Source organism: Vipera ursinii (genome assembly GCF_947247035.1).
Source record: "Vipera ursinii genome assembly, chromosome: 11".
Classification (NCBI taxonomy): Eukaryota; Metazoa; Chordata; class Lepidosauria; order Squamata; family Viperidae; genus Vipera; species Vipera ursinii.
The window spans coordinates 4,956,817-4,964,636 of NC_139524.1; positions in this window are offsets into that span (position 1 = coordinate 4,956,817).

Genomic DNA, 7,820 nt, shown 5'->3' on the forward strand with positions numbered 1-7,820 from the left:
GAGGAAAAAGCAAAGGGCTTCTAATATAGACAAAATTGAGCATAAAGGAAGGGTTGTGTTTCAACAGGACCTTATCAAGGATGCTTTTGTGGATTTTTATTCTAAATTATATGCTAAGGAGAAGATTAATGAAAAAGACATTGAGATATATTTGGAGAATGCTAGCATCCCGGTTCTTACGCAAGTACAAAAAGAGGGGATTAATCAATTAATTACAGAAGAAGAAATTTTTACAGCAATTAAGGAATTGAAGGTGGATAAAGCACCAGGTACGGATGGTTTGTCTGCGGCTTATTACAAAAATTTACAATTAGAGATGATGAAACCGTTAAAGGAACTGTTCCAGACAATTCAGAGGGGGGGAAAGGTGCCACCGTCTTGGAGAACAGCTTTTATTTCCTTGATTCCGAAGGAAGACCAAGATGCTACTCAAGTTAAAAATTATAGACCGATATCGCTTTTAAATACAGATTACAAGATATTTGCTAAGGTGTTGGCTAATAGACTGATGAGGGTTCTGCAACAGGTGATTCATGGGGACCAAACGGGGTTTATTAGTGGTAGGCAAATGAAAAATAATGCGAGGCATATAGTTGATGTGTTAGAGTTTTTGGAAAGGAACAACCAGATCCCTGCGGCGCTAATTTTTCTAGATGCTGAAAAAGCTTTTGATCAATTGAATTGGCAATTTTTGATGAAAGTTTTAGACAAAATGGATTTTGGGGAAATTTTTTTACAACCGATTAGGGCATTATATCAAAAACAAACTGCCCGAATTATAGTTAATAATAGTCTGACAGAAGCATGTAATATTGAGAAGGGCACAAGGCAAGGGTGTCCGTTATCGCCCTTGTTATTTGTGTTAACATTAGAGATATTATTGGTTAAAATACGGAATTCGGAAAAAATTAAGGGTATACAAATTAGAGATCAGGATTATAGATTGAGAGCATTTGCAGATGATCTGGTTGTTACAGTGACCCAGCCAGAGAACTCTGTTGTGGACCTGATGGAGATAATAACACAATACGGGAAGGTTTCTGGATTTAAAGTTAATATACAGAAAACCAAAATTCTGGCCAAAAATATGACAGTTTCGCAAAAGGCTCTCTTAGAAGGATTAACTGGATTTGAGATTGTTAAAAGGGTTAAATATTTGGGGGTGCTTTTGTCGCCCTCTAATACAAAGTTATATAAAAATAATTATGAAAAACTATGGGGGAAAATTCAAAAAGAATTGGAGAGTTGGGAAAAATTGCAATTGTCTTTGTTGGGACGGATCGCAGCAGTGAAAATGAATGTCCTGCCTAAATTTTTATTTTTATTTCAAATGATACCGATTCTTAAGAAAGATTCTAATTTGGAGGAATGGCAGCTAGGTATCAATAAATTTGTTTGGGCAGGGAAAAGGCCACGAGTTAAACTTAAGATTATGCAGGATACTCGTGAGAGAGGTGGTCTTAAAATGCCCAATCTTAAACTATATTATGAAGCTGCTGCATTAGTAGGAATAAGTGATTGGATTAATTTGACACAAGAGAGATTATTAAATCTTGAGGGCCACGATTTGTTGTTTGGCTGGCATGCATATTTGTTGTATGACAAGAAGGTAGACAATGTGTTTAGAGTGCATATTCTAAGACAGGCATTGTTGAGAGTTTGGAAGAAGTATAGACATAAGCTAGATTGCAAGATACCACTGTGGGCAATTCCAAAACACGCAATAGAAAATATACATGCTGGTTTCAAACATGATGTGACTACATACAAGGAGATTCTGAGCTTGGAAAGAAATGTCTGGTGTTTGAAATCATATAGCCTCTTGCGAGAAGAGAAGGTTGTTCAAACTTGGTTTCAATATATTCAGCTACGGGCCAAGTGGAAAGAAGACCAGAAAATTGGTTTTACAATGACTGATGAAAATTTGATAAAGCAAATTAGAAATCAGGGTCCAGCACATATCAAACGGATATATCTTGCATTGATAGAAATTGACTCAGAAACAGAGCTTGTTAAAGATTGTATGATTAAATGGGCCCAAAATATCCAAGAAGTTATTACAATGGATACGTGGGAAAGGATTTGGGTGAGGAACGTAAAATTTACACAAGCTCAAAATCTAAGAGAGAATTTTTACAAAATGTTTTATAGATGGCATTTAGATCCTAAAAAGCTTGCAAGTATGTATCCGAATTATCAGCCTAAATGTTGGAGGTGCGGTGACGAAGATGCAACATATTTTCACATATGGTGGACTTGTAAAAAGGTTAAGGCTTTTTGGATAAAAGTCTGGTGGAACATGCAGAAGATTTTTAAACAGAGGATAAAGTTTTGTCCGCAACTTTTTTTGTTGGGAATAATTACAGATGCTACAGTTGTGGACACTAAGTTGATGTTGAATTTAATTACGGCAGCAAGACTCTTAATAGGTCAGTATTGGAAGAAGGAGGAACTGCCGACTATAGAAGAATGGACTTTAAAGGTTTCTGACCTGGCAGAGATGGCAAAGATATCGGCCTATTTGAAAGATCATTCGCAAGAACGCTATATTATGGAGTGGAGAAAATGGATTGAGTATATCCAGAACAAATACGGGACTAAGAAGTTTCATGTAGCATTTGAATAAGTCTTCCTTTTTTTCCCCTTTTTTATATATATTTTTATATATTTTATATTAATAGTGTTTGTAGTTATCCTATATGAGCTAGAGAGTGATAGATTTTAGAGTTTACGGTTGTTAGCATATGGTTGTTTATGATTCTTTTTTTTTTTTTTGTTTTTTATACCTTGTACTTAGCTCTGGGAAGTCGGGGAGGGGAGGGGGGAGGGGTAAGGAGGGAGGGATAGGGGAGGGGTAGGGGGGTTTGTTAAAGATAAAATGTATGATAAAACTTTTCAATTAAAAAAAAAAGCAGCAAGGGCCAAAGATCTTGATGAGAACCTTAGCTCTACAGTTGTCCTTGTCAATTTAAGATGCATGTTCCAAGACAAGAGTGACAGGCAACTTATGTCACAAAACCACTATATGAAATACGCATGAGTCACCATCCAAGATTACCAGCTCATACAGTAACAGATAAGCTTTGCCTTTGTTCGGTGGTTGTCTAATTCTGGCATGGTGGCATTTGAAGAGTCCCCTGTGGAGTTTTACACTCGATAGTATTATCACTCTTAGCAAAAGTTGAGATGCAAACAGTAATAAGACAAAACGAGCCAATTGTCCAATTTGCTAAAAGCACATCAGTATATTCAGAGAGGTTTTCCCTGTTGCAATGTATGGCTGTGAAAGTTGGACCATAAGAAAGGCTGAGCGCCAAAGAATTGAGGCCTTTGAACTATGGTGCTGGAGAAGACTCCTGCGAGTCCCTTGGACTGCAAGGCGATCAAACCGGTCAGTCCTAGAGGAGATCAACCCTGACTGCTCTTTAGAAGGCCAGATCCTGAAGTTGAAACTCAAATACTTTGGCCACCTAATGAGAAGGAAGGACTCACTGGAGAAGAGCCTCATGCTGGGGAAGATCGAGGGCAATAGAAGAAGGGGACGACAGAGAATGAGGTGGCTGGATGGAGACCCTGAAGCAGTAGGCGTGAGCTTAAATGGACTCCAGAAGATGGTAGAGGACAGGAAGGCCTGGAGGAACGTTGTCCATGGGGCCGCGATGGGTCGGACATGACTTCGCAACTAACAACAAATATTTAGAGAATTATACAAGTAGTACTTACAATTCATTTAGTGACTGTTTGAAGTTACAACGGCACTGAAAAAAGTAACATGCAGCCAGTTTTCACACTTACAACTGTTCCCTGTCGTCACGTGATCAAAATTCAAACGCTTGGCAGCTGACTCACATTTATGACGGTTGCAGTGTCCTGGGGTCACGGGATCCCCTTTTCAGACTGCCTGACAAGCAAATGAGCCTTGGTGGAGCAGTGGGCTAATGCCTCCTTAAGTAACACCAGCTGCCTGCCATTAGTGCAGGTTCGAGTCCCACCAGGCTCAAGGTTGACTCAGCCTTCCATCCTCCCGAGGTAGGTAAAATGAGGACCCAGATTGTTGGGGGCAATTAAGCTGACTTTGTAATAATGCCGCTTGGGGTGTGTGTGAAAGCCCTAACAAGCAGGCATATACATAGAATGAAGGCTATTGCTAAGCACATTGGTTTGTGCTTAAATTGTAAGCCGCCCTGAGTCTTCGGAGAAGGGCGCGATATAAATGGGATAAAAAAAAAACTCAATGGGGAAAGCCGGATCCACTTAACATGTTACTAACTTAACAGCTGTTAAGTGAATCACTTAACAACTGTGGGAAGGAAAATCATAAAATGGGGCAAAATTCATAATTTGGATTTTAGGTAGTCCTCGACTTACAACAGTTTGTTTAATGACAGTTTAAAGTTACAATGGGCTCGGAAAAACCGACTTACGACCCGGACTCACACTTAAGACTCTTGTACCACCCTCATGATCGTGTGACTGCAATCTGGACGCGTTGGCAACTGGCTCAGTTTTATGACCATTTGCATCATACTGCTGTACTGAGCACAATTTGTTACCTTTGGGAGTTTTTTGGCAATTTCCAGAAAAAAAAAGAAAATAAACGTTGGGGAAGTTGGATTCCTTTAACCACATGGGTGATTTGCTTAATAACTGGTTGAAAAAACTGTAGTAAAATCAGGTCCAACTCGACCTATGGCTGCAATGACCTAAAATGGAATTCCAGTACCAACTGCGGTTATAAGTCAAGAATTACCTTTACACGGTCTTGTAGCTGAATCCAATCACTTACAGATTCAAGCCCACTCAATTACTTCCCAACGGATCCAAACTAAGAAGAAAGTAAGATTTGAAAGTTATATCCGGGACGGTTTTTGGCATTAAAAAGGAGAAAGAGACACATTCTTTTTCAATGTTTAATGCTCAACAGAAAAAAAAGTGCAACGTTAAACCATCACCAACATTACAACTCTGATTATTCCTGGGCAACATAGACTATCAAAATCCCAACTGACATTACTCACTAGTTTAAATATCTACTACAATCTTTATGATCACTTACTACGACCAACTTCAGCCTACAATTGTGCATAGCTCATATTGTCACTCCCATGTTTTCTTCTTCAGTTCACTTACACAACTACAACATCAAGCTTACTAGAATTAGAACCGATGGAGCAAGTTAATTACAAGCAACTCCACTTTACTGCTTTCAATTAACTTAAATCCTGGCATTTTTATTAGTTTCAGATTCTGCACTTTAATGAGAAGGCACATTTTCATAGGAAAACCTCTATTGAAGTTTTGCTTCCAAATTAGGTTTGCAGCATTATGAAGTGGAAGGTTCTTCCAACCTTTGGAAAAAAATAATTAAGGAAGCCTATATTTGAATTAAATAAAATATTTCCCTTTAAAATTCCACAGTTTTTGACTGCAAAAAAAAAGATTTAAATAAGATCGACCATTGCTGAGGTAATGGTAATATTTTTCGTGATCAAAGCACACTTTTCAATGAAACAGTTTTGCCCTACATGCATATTTAGATAAAGGTAATTAATAAACTTTCATCGCTTTTGCTCTTGTGGACAAAAACTCTAGCATCAACCCAAACCTGATTCAGTTGTTGATATACAATAACAAATAGTGAAATTAGCTTAAATTATAAGTGCAAATCCTTTCATTTGTGCCACAATGTAAGCATCGGTTGAAAAAGTCTACTGAAAGAATCTGTCAAATTAGCTCTGAAAAGACCCCTAAATTTAAATTTAAAATCTTGATGTTGCTGCCAACAGATAGCCAACAGATTGTCTAAGATAGCACCTAAAGTAAAAAAGAGAGAACAAAAAAAATGACCCCAAATGTGTACGTACTAAGCTATAAAGGTAAAGGTAAAGGTTCCCCCGCACACGCGTGCTAGTCGTTTCCGACTCTAGGGGCCGGTGCTCATCTCCGTTTCAAAGCCGAAGAGCCAGCGCTTGTCCGAGGACGTCTCCGTGGTCATGTGGCCGGCATGACTAGACGCCAAAGGCGCACGGAACGCTGTTACCTTCCCACTGTAGCGGTCCCTATTTTTCTACTTGCATTTTTACTTGCTTTCAAACTGCTAGGTTGGCAGAAGCTGGGACGAGTAACAGGTGCTCACTCTGTTACGCGGCACTCGGGATTCGACCCGCCAAACTGCCGACCTTCTGATCGACAAGCTCAGCGTCCTAACCCACTGAGCCACCACATCCCTACTAAGCTATATAAATATTCAAAAATAATTACTATGACTTGCAGAAATTGTGTCTGTCATATCATGAAGGCAAGACCGTGGCTGATAAGCTGTGTGATCAATTTCTCAAACTGGCAACTTTAAGATGGATGGGCTTCAATCCCAGAATCCCCCAGCCAGCCATGTATAGAGTATTGTGCTCTGCTTGGCTGGTTGGGGAATTCTGGAAGTTGAAGTCCACCCATCTTAATAGCAATAGCAATAGCACTTAGACTGATATACCGCTTCACAGTGCTTTACAACCCTCTCTAAGCGGTTTACAGATTCAGCATATTCCCCCCAACAATCTAGGTCCTCATTTTACCGACCACGGAAGAATGGAAGGCTGAGTCAACCTTGAGCCGGTCAGGATCGAACTGCTGGCTGTGGGCAGAGTCAGCTTGCAATGCTGCATTCTAACCACTGCACCACCATGGCAAAAGAATAGAAATAATAGAAATAGAAATAGGCCTTAGACTTATATACTGCTTCATAATGCTTCACAGCCCTAAGTGGTTTAGAGTCAACATATTCCCCCCCCCCCAACAATCTGTGTCCTCATTTTACTGACCTCGGAAGGATGAAAGGCTGTGTCAACTTTGCGCCGGTCAGGATCAAACTGCTGGCAGTGGGCATTCAGCCTGCAATGCTGCATTCTCACCACTGTGCCACCCAGCTCAGTAAAGTTGCCAGGGTTGATAAACACTGAGCTACAGTAGAGAGACAACATTGGGTGTCTCTACTCTTCCTCCTCAAGATTCTTTTACTTTAAACCCAAGTTGAATTATATCTAAAGTAGAGCACAAGTATTAATACAGGTAGCCTTCGATTTAAGCAGTTCATTTGGTGACTGTTTAAATTTATGACGGCACTGAAACACTTAAAAACTGTGGCAAGGAAGGTCGTAAAATGAGACAAAATTCACTTAACAAATGTCTCACTTAGCAATAGAACTTTTGGGCTCAAGTGAGATCGTAAATTGACGACTACCTGTATATAGTAACTTTATTTTGTCTATGCTGTGGTATTATCTGCAGCAAGATTATTTTGATCCTCAGCTTGTGGGTTTCCCAAAGGCACTGGGTTGGTCGCTATTAAAATAAATATCATGGGTGATGGACAGTTCTAAATTTAGATTCAAAGCTGTAGTGGTGTTGGCTTTTCTCCACACTGAACAAATTGTAAGTCGCATAACTGAAATGAATTCCAAGTCCTACATAGCTTATGCTAGGAACGTATCTGGGTATCATCTGCATCTGATTACCTTTGATATATGGGGAAAATTGCTGTTAGAAAATAAAAGGTAAAGATTCCCCCGCATGTGTGCTAGTCGTTTCCGACTCTAGGGGCCGGTGCTCATCTCCGTTTCATAGCCGAAGAGCCAGCGCTTGTCCGAGGACGTCTCCGTGGTCATGTGGCCGGCATGACTAGACGCCAAAGGCGCACAGAACGCTGTTACCTTCCCACCGTAGTGGTCCCTATTTTTCTATTTGCATTTTTACGTGCTTTCGAACTGCTAGGTTGGCAGAAGCTGGGATGAGTAACAGGCGCTAATGCAGTTTCTCTCTTCATA